Below are 13,021 nucleotides of genomic sequence, written 5' to 3'. Positions count from 1 at the left end.
AGTAGCTGGGATTACAGGCACCCGCCACCATGCCTGGCTAATTTTTGTATTTTTAATAGTGACGGGGTTTCACGGTGTTAGCCAGGCTGGTCTCAAACTCCTGACCTCAAGTGATCCATCAGCCTCGGCCTCCCAAAGTGCTGGCATTACAAGCATGAGCCACTGCACCTGGTCCACTGACCTTATCTTGATACTGCCTATCTCCAAAGTACTTAATTTTTTAAAAATCCAAAATATATATATTTATGGTTTACATCACTATTAGTCAAATTGTTTTGTGACTAGCAACTGAAAGCCTTAATGATACATTGAACTTGATGGAGCACAGCAGGCTCTGCCTAAGTTAATGCAAATACTGGAAAGGTACTATCAAATACAAATACTGGAAAATCACATTCGTGATGGTTTTGGATTATTTATCCCTTACCTGTAAAATCAAGTTTCAGGCTAAAGGAGAAAAATCTCAGTATTTTTTCCAGTATCTAAAAATGCTCCTAATGGAGTATCTTTACCCTTGAAGACTATGCCATTTCATGAAGAGGTGATCTTCCCGTGTCTGAGTTACCCAAGAGGAGGCTGAATGTCATGGATGCTGCGAAAGGATGGCTGTGCTGGCTGGGACGTTGGATAAGGTGACCTCTTCTAAGTCTTAATGCCTGTGATTTTCTAAGTGTTGCTGCCTTTAAGTGGAAGTGGTCTCTTCATCACAGAGTCTTCATTGAGAAGAGCTTGGGCAAAGGACCCAAGTCCATGGTTTTGTTCTGCCTTGACCTAGCATTGTGATTTTGAGAAATTAGCTTCTCCAAGTTTCTAGTTTTATTTTCTCTAACAATGAGATAATTTTCAATTAAAACAATTAGTTGAACACTCCCTCCTCCATCTCCTTCTTTCCCTTTTTCCTCATTTTAATGGCTCATTACATGGAGCCCCATATTTAGACCCGTAGGAGAAGAGACTGTCTGGTCTTCCAGAGACGAGGCTGAAGTTCTGCTTTTCTGGCTTCCTTCTCATTTTAACCCTCTCCCTCCTGTGGAGCTGAGGAATGTGTAGAACACGGTTTGGAAAACTCTGTCTTAAATGTCACTGAGTTCTTTCAAATCAGAACCTTCTATGATTCTACCACAGATTGAGCACAGAGTCATAACAAGAAGATCACAACATTTATATCCGCCATGAGGAGGCAAACTGACCTGTTGCTTTTTCTCTCTATGGTTGAGTGAATATTGACTGAAGCCCTTGTACCCATTGGCCCATGAACACAAAGAAGTTTTATCTAAGAGCCAGTAAGTACATGAAGTCATTTTGCTCACTTCTTAGGCCTTATCCAAATTTTATATACGGTAGCTTTGAATGCAAGATTTCAGACCTTTCTACTAAACTTCCAATCTCATTCTACAAAAGTTCTGATACAAGAGCGTTTGGTCACTTTTCACACAATGAGACTTTTTAGGCCTCATACAAATGATGCTATTTTTACACTGGGGCAAAATAACCTGATCACATTTCTTCTTTGTGTCTGACTTAGAACTTGCCTTCTTCCTGAGTGTGTGCCTTGAAATAAATGTGTAAGTTAAAACTAAAAATGTCATTCCTAAAGAGATTGTTTTATGCTTGTTTTATATCAGGTTCTTACTCTGCTTGCACACTAAAGTTATAAAATGCATAGACATGGCTGTTATTAAACTTTGAAGATCTGGCATGCTTCTGTGTGAATATTATTTCATCTACAGCTTTTGAATTGGGAAACTTCTTTGTATAATTTCAGCAGCCTTTTGTCCAGAGTTAAATGCACTGACAGGGCTTTTAGACAGAGTCACAGAAAATTCTCTGCTGAATACTTAATCAGTTCCTAAGTTGGCAGGCTTCCTCTTTTCCTTTCTTCAAGACTATGTGGCTAGACTACTAGAGTTTTTTTTTTTTTTTTTTTTTTTGTCACTGAAAGTTTAAGAGTAATTTGGATATACTCTATATCATATTATTTTCATCACATACATTCAATATTTTATACAATGTACATACACTGAGGTATGTTGAAATTTTATCTTTACATTTTTGAAAAATGGGTTTATGTTTTTACTAGTACATTCCTTTACATTCAATAGCTTAATTCTTAATTATTTTACCTAATAGGGTTATTATAATCTCTTTACATTTTAATATAGAAATCTTTATCAGATGAGATCCTATGTCTAGCAATTAAACAGAAGATTATTGGGCAATGAAAAATGTATTGAAAATTTCTGTTATACTGAGTAAACAATGATGGAGGGAAGCCAGTGACATTCAAAATTTTCTCTTTGTTTAGTGCTTCACAGCAGGAACTGTTTCTCGCAGCTTTTGTGAACCAAGAAAGGCAATATTCTTCTGCGGTGAGTCCTCATTCATTGGCTGTCTGGAGTGCATGGAGAAGAGCTTGACTGGTTGGCTGATTCCTGTTCCTCCATTTTCTAAGGAATCAGTTCAACCACATGTTTTCTCATTGTCAACTTTATACAAATAGACTTCCCTTGGCTATTGTTGGTCTTTTGAAGAAGGATTGAATCTTGTTGAAGTTCCTTTCTTAGAGACATGGAAAATGCTGGTGGCCATAACACTCCAAACTATTTTTCTGGATCTTAATTTGACTAGGGAGAGAGAGGTCATTTTGTTTAAACAGGGATTGCATTTTACAGAAACATTGCCTTGAGAGACACAACAGGCATTACAACATCATGATGTATTCAGCCAGATGTCTGCAAGACAGAAAATCACATGACTGAGCAAGGCATGTGAATGTTCTTAAAGGGGGAGAAACAGAAAAGAAAAACAAAACATGTGTCAGATATTCCCTTTTTGCATCATGTTATTCCCAGTTATATGGTGCCTTATGTTTATAACTTGCCAATTATGAATTTCCCATCATGTATATTAAACTTAAGGATCACTATAATTTTAATCTTGTTAACAAACTTGCTGTTTGTCTATATCTATTTAGGAGATTAGCATCCAGGGCTCTTTAGGTATCTCTTAGGATGATTGTTAGGGCATAGTGGGAAATTATTTTTTGGCACTCACAACAAATATATATGGATATGCATTTAGTCTCTTGGGATCCTGATCCATGTATTTGAAAAGTATATATACTTGACGACTGAGCAAAACTGGAATCATTTGAATTAATTCATTTTTTTTTCCAAAATTGGCAATTTCATGCTCAGTATGTTAATAAGTATTCACTAAATAATCATAGTGTAGATTGTAGTTTCTTAGTTGCACAGGAATGATTGGGTTCTTTCAGGGATCCTTACTTGAAGATAAGGATCAGAGCACTATTCAGGAAAGGGAGGATAATCCTGTGGCGTGGGAGGGGATGGTCATGGATTTACCTATTTTCACTATTTGCTCTGTTTACTTTATTTCTAACAATACAATCACTTCTCCAGTGGCACAGGCCTCTGGCATTTGGTAGGCACCCAATGCATAATTGCTGATGAAAGAATGAATTCTATTTCCAGGGCATCTATTTCATTTTCTCTGCAGCCATACCATCAGCATGACAACTGCCCTGACAGCACATTCTTTTCACGATTTTTTAAATATTTCTTATGCTATTTCCCGTAAGGTAGTGGTCTATATAATTTTTAGTCATTCACTCCTATCAATTAAGTTTTTTTTGTGCATGCAGTCTCTAAATAGATATTTTACAAATAAGATATCCTATTGCTTTATAAAATATAGTTAATTAGTAGAAGAATAAGATTGTTAATAACAATTCTAATAATTATTTCTCCATTTTCATAGACTGTCTTGCTAACCTTCCTTGCACACTCTGTTCTGGAGAACCTTGGCTGTTGAACGTATAAAGGAAGAAGAATGCAGTTCTTGCCTTGGGGAGCTTACATCTTACCTAGCATACCAGATAAACACAATGAAGGACCACACAATGGTAAACAAGATGTTTCATGTCATGGTGGACTAGAAGAGAGGCCCTATACAGAATTTTGCTAAAAACGTAAAATTTAAAACATATATCAGTCTGCTACCTTTGATTTGTAGTAAGATACTTCTTATGTTGAATTGAGTTTAAGCACACTCCAAACTTTTCAGTAGATATGTTCTCTTCTCTTGGAATCATACAGATTTAATATTAAGAACAATTTTTGTTTACTTCAATGTTTCTCTTTTTCTTCTATCCTGAAAAACCTGACCACTTAAAACTGTCCTTCTAATCACTGGCAGAGGAAATTTTACTTTTTGATGGGACACTTTTGACTTAAGTCTTGACTCTGAGGGAAGGATGGCCTAAGAGGCAGGTGTTTCATAAGTACATTCTAGAAGTTCATTTACTTCTGGCATGCAGGATGACATAGCAAAATGTTTATGGATCACAAACATAAGCACAGTGATTCTGTAAATAATCCAACAACCTAACTTGTCTTGGCCAGAAATCTAGATACTGACATCAGGGAAAATATCCTTTTAGTTTGATGTATGCATCTTTCTTCAGGGCTCTTTATACCTTAATACCTAATTGTTCTACCTTTTTTTTTTTTTCATTCCCACTCCTTTTCATCTATGACCTTAGGTCATACATATCTATTTTTGTCACAGTCAGGGTGGTCCCTGTATGGTGGAAAAGGTCACTCCTTTAGTGGGAAACTAGTAAATATCTACCTAAAGTGAATTCATATAGTCATTTGTGGAGTAAATCATCTTAAGAAATGGTTCAAAAATAAATTATTTCTGAATCTCTACTGAGTGAGATATATTTGCAGGGAGATAATGGTGTTCTATTTATCTACTCATTTGTGCTGTAACTTGACTATTTAAAATGAATATATTAACATAAGAATTGTGGTCTATATACAATCTAGGAGAAAAAGGAGAAGGTCAGAAGCTAAGATTGGTGAATATGTTTCTAGAAGTAGTTGTCCCAGGTCCTCTAGACAGCATGATAAGTATAGAAGTCTGGTAAATTAATATATTGCCATTTAGGTTTATAAATTCATTTCCTGTGATTTTGTTTAATGTAAGTTTTAGGTCACCAGAGCAAAGTCAACTTTGGACATAGAGGGCTAAAACCTATATTATGAGGAGTCTACTAAGACACCACACAATAAGAAGCTCTGTCTGAGGCTCCAGCTGGCCGCTGTGACACTGTTTTTAGCTTCCACATATTAGTTATAGTAATGCTGGCTGCTGTAAAATACAAATCTCAAAACTTTAGCCACATAACAAGATAAACTATTTATTCTTGCTTGTTAACACTCTAATGCAGATGTTCCTAGTGGGGGGAGGAGGGAGGCTTTGCCCTGTGCAATGTAGGGTCCAGATTGCTGGTGGGGTGGTCTATCATCTTCAATACCTGGCTTCTCAGGTTGCCTTGGGTGTTGACATCTTACAGGGAAAAGGAGTTGGTGTGGGTAAGAAAGGCATACTCACTTTTTAACCATGTTGAAAGGGAAGTGACATATATCATTCCTGCTTTGGTTCCACTGGGACAAGTCAGCTATATGCCCATATGTGGATGAAAGGAGGAGGGGATTAGGAAATGTTATCTCTCATAGAGCAGCCAGTTCACAGCAATTACTCCACAATTAGGAAGGAGAAGTGAAGCTCTGAAGAACTAACTGCTAAGCCCTCTCTGCCGTAACCCATAGTATTGTGAAATGTTCCTATGGACAAGAAGAATGCTAAAGTAGTCATTTTAAATCTCTCAGTTTGCAAAGTAAACCTTTGCTGCAATGTTTTATCTTTAAGAACAAGGCATGCATCTTATATTAACAGTGAAAATTTAAATTATAAAGTACAGCGTTTAGATTACATTCAATATACAAAGGATGGTGAATCCTGACAATTACCTACTAAATTTCATTGCTACGGACAACTGACTCATGTAGACCTATCATAGATTTGTCATCTAAGTTATGTAACTTGGTTTACTATAATATTAAATAGATAAATAAACTCTTTGCTTGTTTTATAGTCATAAATATAATATAAATTGTGCATTTTATTCTTTTCAAAACTGTTCCTAATTGGTTGGAAGGAAAAAAAGTATTTTTTTCTATGTGAAATAAAGAAAAATAACCCTCAAACATCTATTTTATGGTTTTGATATCTGTTCATGGAAATACTCAACGAATTGGAAAGAGATTCTCTGTGATATATCAGATTACAGAAAATATCACCCAAAGATAAGTACATATTTCTTAGCACATAGTACTTTAGAAATATAGAACTATTTAATGGGCAAAAGATGGACTACAGTAAATATTCAAGCTACTTTTCCAATAAAGAGCCTGAATTCTTTTTTAATATGTAATCTAATGTAGGGTCTAGTCTTCTTGTTAATGAAGTTTTTCCTTGAAGATGCTTTACCTTTATTAATTCTATATTCAGTAAAATGAAAAGCAAACACAAAACCAAACAAATTATTTTAAAACTAACACTTATTTTTTTTCTTCGAGAGAGGATCTCACTCTGTTGCCCAGGCTGGAGTGTAGTGGTGTGATCTCAGCTCACTGCAACCTCTGCCTCCCAGGTTCAAGCAATTCTCCTGCCTTGGCCTTCCGAGTAGCTAGGACTACAGGCACAGGCCACCATGCCCAGCTAACGTTTATATTTTGTAGTAGAGATTGGGGTTCACCATGTTGGCCAGGCTGGTCTTGAACTCCTGGCCTCAAGTGATCCACCAGCCTTGGCCTCCCAAAGTGTAGGGATTACAAGCGTGAGCCACTACAAACTGCCTAAAATACTAACTTTGGATTGCAATTGCAATTGTCTTTTTCTTTCTCTTTTTTAAAAACAGAATTTTTGTTCTTTTAATAAACTGTATTACTGTCAGTCCTATAAACAGATCTGATTTAGCTGGATGTTTTATTGATTTACAATTAGCAAGAAGGCATAGATTTGGCCTCAAACAGTGAGCCTAAGTATGTAACAGTGATCAGGGAAGATTCTGGGGCTGCTACCTTCCTCTCCAAAACAACATGTATTGAACAATTAGAATTCCTTAGGTGTTAGGATCGTGAGAAAATGAGAGTAACAATACCAATGACTAAGTGCCTACTCTGTGCTACCTGTGTTAGAGGCTTAAAATCACTGAATTTCAGAATAATTCTGAAGAAAGGTTTCATTATTCCAATTTTGCATATGTGGACCCTAAAATTCAAGGAGGTTGAGTGATTTGCTCAAGGCCACATAATTATTTCCAGGAGAGGCAGCATTCTATTCATTTGTGTCTGATCTCAAAGCTCTTATCTTTTTCCCTAGGCTAATCCTCCTCTCTCAGTAAAGTATCCACAACAAACATTTTGGATCCTTAGATAAGTTTATTATTACACTTTTGCAGACGTCAGTCCTGCCTTATTTTGACATTAGTGACTGCCCTAGGCACTAGCATTTCACTGCACACGGTAGCAATTATTTATGATTTGGAGATTTCCAGCCTGGGGCTGGTTTACCAGCGCTGTTTTGAACAAAAACAAAAGAAACTCTTTTCTTGGTTGCTCCAGGATTCTTTGATTCTTTGATCCAAAGAACTGTGTTGTCTGTAGGAGACGTGGAGGAGGAGTACACACAGAAGAAAGGCCTTTTCCAAGCCACTGGCCTTGCTTGTTTTATGTGAGTTTAACGTTCATACTAAATCCCATCCACTTCAGCAGTTTCTTTATGGTTAATTAAAACTCCCTGTAATTGCTGTGGTATGGTAGAGATGGAATGGAGATGACTTAGGAGTGAATAAGATGATTCCCAGGCACTGGCAAGTGAAATGTGTACCATTTTGCAAGGCAAAATTATATTATAAATCTTTGTCCCTGATATATTGAGCGAAATGGATAAGGGTCACTCATAAACCCTCATGCTGTAGCCCCCAACCTCTTTTTAAGACTCACCCAATGCCTCAATTTCTCCAGGAAACTTTTCTGATCTCTTCATGCTCCAAGCTAGGCAGCCAAACTCTATGCTCCACAGCACCTTGTTATTGCATTGATTACATTAGCATTACAATAGATGTTTGTGTTTAATAATAGTTTGAAAAATAGGACCGGAACTTTGTCTTATAAGTCTTTGTACTGCCGGTGACAGTTTCCAATGCCCTAAAAATTCTCAATAAGTCTTTGAGAAGACCTGAATTGAGTTTCATTTATTTATTTAATAAATATTTAGTGAACACCTATTATATGGAGACATAAGGAAGAGGAAAATTAGACATTTTCAGCTTTTCATTTTTGCTACTAAAAGCCATCAGTTTTATTATATTAGATTAAAAATGTGTTTCAGGATTTGACATCTGAAGTCACTCAGACATCTCTATAGCACTAGTGTGCTTCCTTCAATTAGGCACCAGCCTTGTATAATCATCCTATGTGTGGACAGCTGAGAAAGAAAATACCCAATAAAATAACATTCTTAATAGATCTTCAAAGGACAATAATCGACTAATTAGTTATCACTGACATCTGTGTACATATTTAAACATAGAAACACTGTAGTTAGTATTCAAATAAACTTAGACACCAGGTAGAAGCAACTGCCCTTGTATAAAGTTCAATTATTATCAATTTCTTTCTTCTCATCACCAAATCTAAGGAGAAAATTTTTTTCTTATGATCACACTTTTCAGGGCATATATCCAATGCCAATGTAAATTTGATTGGGTGTGTTAATCTTCTGCTTAAAATTTCATACTTAAATCACTGTCAGAATAAATTTAAAACTTTTAAATTTTTTGCATGAAATAAAAGACCTCATATCCCTTCTCATCCTATTAAAGCCCCTTTAGTTGCTATTACTAGGCCCCAACTGGCTAGCAGTTCATTTCCCTACACTTTTTCAACCAAACTTACCTCTCTTGTCCTTTTAGGAGCTTTCTGTGCCTGCCTTTAACCCTAATGTGGAGCTGAACACACAAAACATGTGTGTATGTGCTACCACCACATTATACATACCTTTTAAGATTACATTCATCACACTGCACTGTGTTCTTCACTTAGCTGCTTGATTTTGAGATCTAAGAAGGCAGGGACCATGTTTCACCTATTTTTGAAATTTTACTGGCTGTTATGGTTTGGCTGTATCCCCACCCAAATCTCATCTTGAATTGTAGCTCCCACAATTCCTGCATGTTGTGGGAGGGACCTGGTGTGAGGTAATTGAATCATAGGGGCAGGTTTTTCCCATGCTGTTCTCACGATAGTGAAGAAGTCTCATGAGATCTGATGGTTTTATAAACGGGAGTTCCCCTGCAGAAACTCTCTCTTGCCTGACGCCATGTAAGATGTCCCTTGCTCTCCTGCCATAATTGTGAGGCCTCTCCAGCCATGTGGAAGTGTGAGTCCATTAAACCTCTTTCCTTTGTAAATTACCCAGTCTCAAATATGTCTTTATTAGCTGTGTGAGAACAGACTAATACACTGGCTATTGACTAGCACTGCGCAGTTTGGCTTGGGTTGCTCTACTCTGATCTGTTTAGAAACACAATGTTAATTTGACTTCTGACTTTTATTTTATTGTGGTAAGATATTAGGTGTATAATATGGTGTTATCTATAGACACAGTGTTGTACAGCAGATCTCTAGGACTTATCCATCTTATATTGGTGATACTTTGTACTTGTTGATTAACTATTTTCCATTTTCCCATTGCTCCAGCTTCTTTCAACCACCCTTCTATTCTTTGCTTGTAAGGGTTTGACTACTTTAGATACCTCATATAAGTTAAAGCATGCAGTATTTGTCCTTCTGTGCCTGGCTTATTTCACTTAGTATAATGTCCTCAAGGTTTAACTACATTGTCACATATTGCAGGATTTCCTTTTTAAAAGTTGAATAATAATTCATTGTATGTTTATGCTGTATTTTAAAATCCGTTCATGTACTGGTGGACATTTAGGTTGTTTCCACATTTCAGGTATTGTGAATAGTGCTGCAATAAACATGGGCATGCAAGTGTTACTTTAAAATCTTGATTTTAATTCTTTTGGACATGTATAGAAGTGGGATTGCTGATCCCATTACTGGGTATATAGCCAAAGGATTATAAATCATTCTACTATAAAGACACAAGCACATGTGTGTTTACTGTGGCACTATTCACGATAGCAAAGACTTGGAACCAACCCAAATGTCCATCAATAATAGACTGGATAAAGAAAATGTGGCACATATTACACCATGGAATACTATGCAGCCATAAAAAAGGATGAGTTCATGTCCTTTGCAGGGACATGGATGAAGTTGGAAATCATTATTCTCAGCAAACTATCACAAGAACAGAAAACTAAACACTGCATGTTCTCACTCATAAGTGGGAGATGAACAGTGAGAACGCATGGACATAGAGAAGGGAACATCACACACCAGGGCCTGTCAGGGGGTGGGAAGCTAGGGGAGGAATAGCATTAGGAGATATAATACCTAATGTAGATGACAGGCTGATGGGTGCAGCAAACCATCATGGCAAGTGTATACCTATGTAACAAATCTGCACATTCTGCACATGTACCCCAGAACTTAAAGTATAATAAAAAAATAAAATAAAATAAAATAAAAAAGAAGTGGGATTGCTGGATCATATGGTAGTTCTATTTTGCATTTTTTTTTTTGAGGAACCTGCATACTGTTTTCCATAGCAGCTACATCATTTTGTATCATCACCACAAGAGTTCCAATTTCTCCCCATTCTCACTAATACTTGTGTTTTTTTTTTTTTGATGATAGTCATCATAACAGGTGTGAGGTAATATCTCATTGAGTTTCTGATTTGTATTTCCCTGATGATTAGTCACATTTAGTATATTTTCATATACATTCTGACCATTTGCATGTCCTCTTTGGAGAAATGTGTAAATCCTTAGCCCATTTTTAATATTAAGTTATTAGTTGTTTTGCTATTGACTTGTAGGAAGGAGTCCCTTATATATTTGGAAGTTACCCTTTATCAGATGCAGACATTAGAAATGACTAATGTCTTTTCATTTTCTTTTATCATAAAATACATTCTGCTATTTAAGATTCAGCTAAATCAGAAATAAAGAGATAAGGTGCCTGCTTCATGCCCATCTCTTATTTGCAGTCCTAACTACCCCTCCCCCGACACATGTCCCCACCCTTTAGGGAAAGAGTTCTTTGGCAACAGTACTTCAAAGTTCACTCTAATAAGCTGGGAGCTAGACAGAGCTGATTCACAATTTATTCTATCACCACACTTCGTGATATGGTTTTGCTCTGTGTCCCCACCTAAATCTGACCTAGAAGTGTAATCCCCACATGTTAAGGGAGGGAAGTGATTGGATTATGGGGATGGATTCCCTCATGCTGTTCTCATGATAATAAGTGAACTCTCATGAGATCTCATGGTTTTATAAATGGTAGTTTTTCCTGAGCTCACCTTTCTCTCTCTTACAGCATGTGAAGAAGGTCCTTGTTCCCCCTTGGCATTCTGCCATAATTCTAAGTTGCCTGAGGCCTCCACAGCCATGTGCAACTGTGACTCAATTAAACTTGTTTCTTTTATAAATTACCTAATTCTTGGGGAGTATTTTTATAGCGGCATGAGAATGGACTAATACACTTTATTAGTCATTCAACCTCTTTAGCCTCCATTTGCTTGTCTGTAAAATGGAAATAATAACGTCTTCTTCACAGAGTCTTTATTATTAGTATTAGAGGATCCAAAGAATAGAAAACACCTGGAATAGAGCTGGGTTCCTGTACATGCTTCCCAAAAGTCCTTTCTCTTATCCTGCAAATCTTTGAATGTCCACCTTGATTAATTCTTGTTGTATTTATATTATAATGTTTGAACTGCAGGCATTGGAATCAAACTTCCTAAGCACTCATCTTCTCTGGAATACCCACTAGTAACCAAGTAACTTAGTAAACTGTGACTTAGTTTGTTTATCTGTAAATTAGAAATAATAGGCCACGCGTGGTGGCTCACGCCTGTGATCCCAGCACTTTGGGAGGCCAAGGCGGGCAGATCACGAGGTCAGGAGATGGAGACCATCCTGGCCAACATGGTGAAATCTCGTCTCTACTAAAAATACACACACACACAAAATTAGCCGGGTGTGGTGGTACACACCTGTAATCCCAGTTACTCAGGAGGCTGAGGCAGGAAAATTGCTTGAACCTGGGAGGCTGAGGTTGCAGTGAGCCGAGATGGCACCACTGCACTCCAGCCTAGTGACACAGCAAGACTCTGTCTCAAAAAACAAACAAACAAACAAACAACAACAACAACAACAACAAAACTAGTATCACCCCAAGGAGATGTGGACTAAATGAAATGCTTACTTCTTTAAGGAGTAGCCATTTTGTTATGATTTTCACCCTTGGACTTATATTTTAATACAGAATTTAAAACATAGTGGTATGTTTCCGTTTTTCTGTGTTGTTTTTGTTTTATGGAGGGCTATCAGAGAGGTTGATTTCTGAAATTTTTCTGTTTAAAGAAGATTTAAATTTCTATGAACACCTGCTGTCTGCCCAGTGCCTCTATTCCTTTGCAGAACAGCTGTCTTCCTTTGTCAATTACGTGTTTCAGGTTGTGTTTGTCAATCACAGAAACCTGCCTTCTTGGCCACAATGATTTGTCCATGGGTGAAAATAGCTAACCCGAAGTAGACCAATGAATCATTTTCCTTAGAATGTTAACTTGAGTCAGTTCCTGCAGGCAAAGCTGTGAGTTATTAGACCCCAGGACACAAGATGACCATATTCCCTGCAGTGTAAAACAACTCAATCTGAACATGACTTCAGAATTACAGAGAGTGGGGCCAGGATGTTCTGATACCATTTGGTCTCTGATTCTAGTTACTTCTTTGACCAAGCTGTGCTCTGCCCTTCATTTGGCTACTTGACACCTCCATGAAATTCTCTTGGTAGCATGTTCAATTTCAACTGGCCTTCTATCACTTGTGATGTGTCAGATAACACAGAAAAAATCTGGTATGTTAATGATTGTTACACAAGACAAAGTGGAGCCTGCTATTTTATTCTTAATATTATTATATTATAACATTATAAACATTTTT

General features: G+C 37.0%; 1 long non-coding RNA gene across 1 annotated transcript; it reads left to right on the top strand.

The window, feature by feature from the left end:
- The first annotated feature begins 76 nt into the window (after positions 1–76).
- Positions 77–4,488, top strand: LOC111521863. The gene is made up of 4 exons (XR_002725102.1): positions 77–632; positions 1,126–1,283; positions 2,306–2,369; positions 3,781–4,488. It is a non-coding gene; the product is annotated as an uncharacterized LOC111521863 (long non-coding RNA).
- Positions 4,489–13,021: the final 8,533 nt, after the last annotated feature.

This window comes from Piliocolobus tephrosceles, chromosome X (assembly GCF_002776525.5).
Source record: "Piliocolobus tephrosceles isolate RC106 chromosome X, ASM277652v3, whole genome shotgun sequence".
NCBI classification, from domain to species: Eukaryota; Metazoa; Chordata; class Mammalia; order Primates; family Cercopithecidae; genus Piliocolobus; species Piliocolobus tephrosceles.
This window is presented reverse-complemented; position numbering and strand designations above follow the sequence as displayed.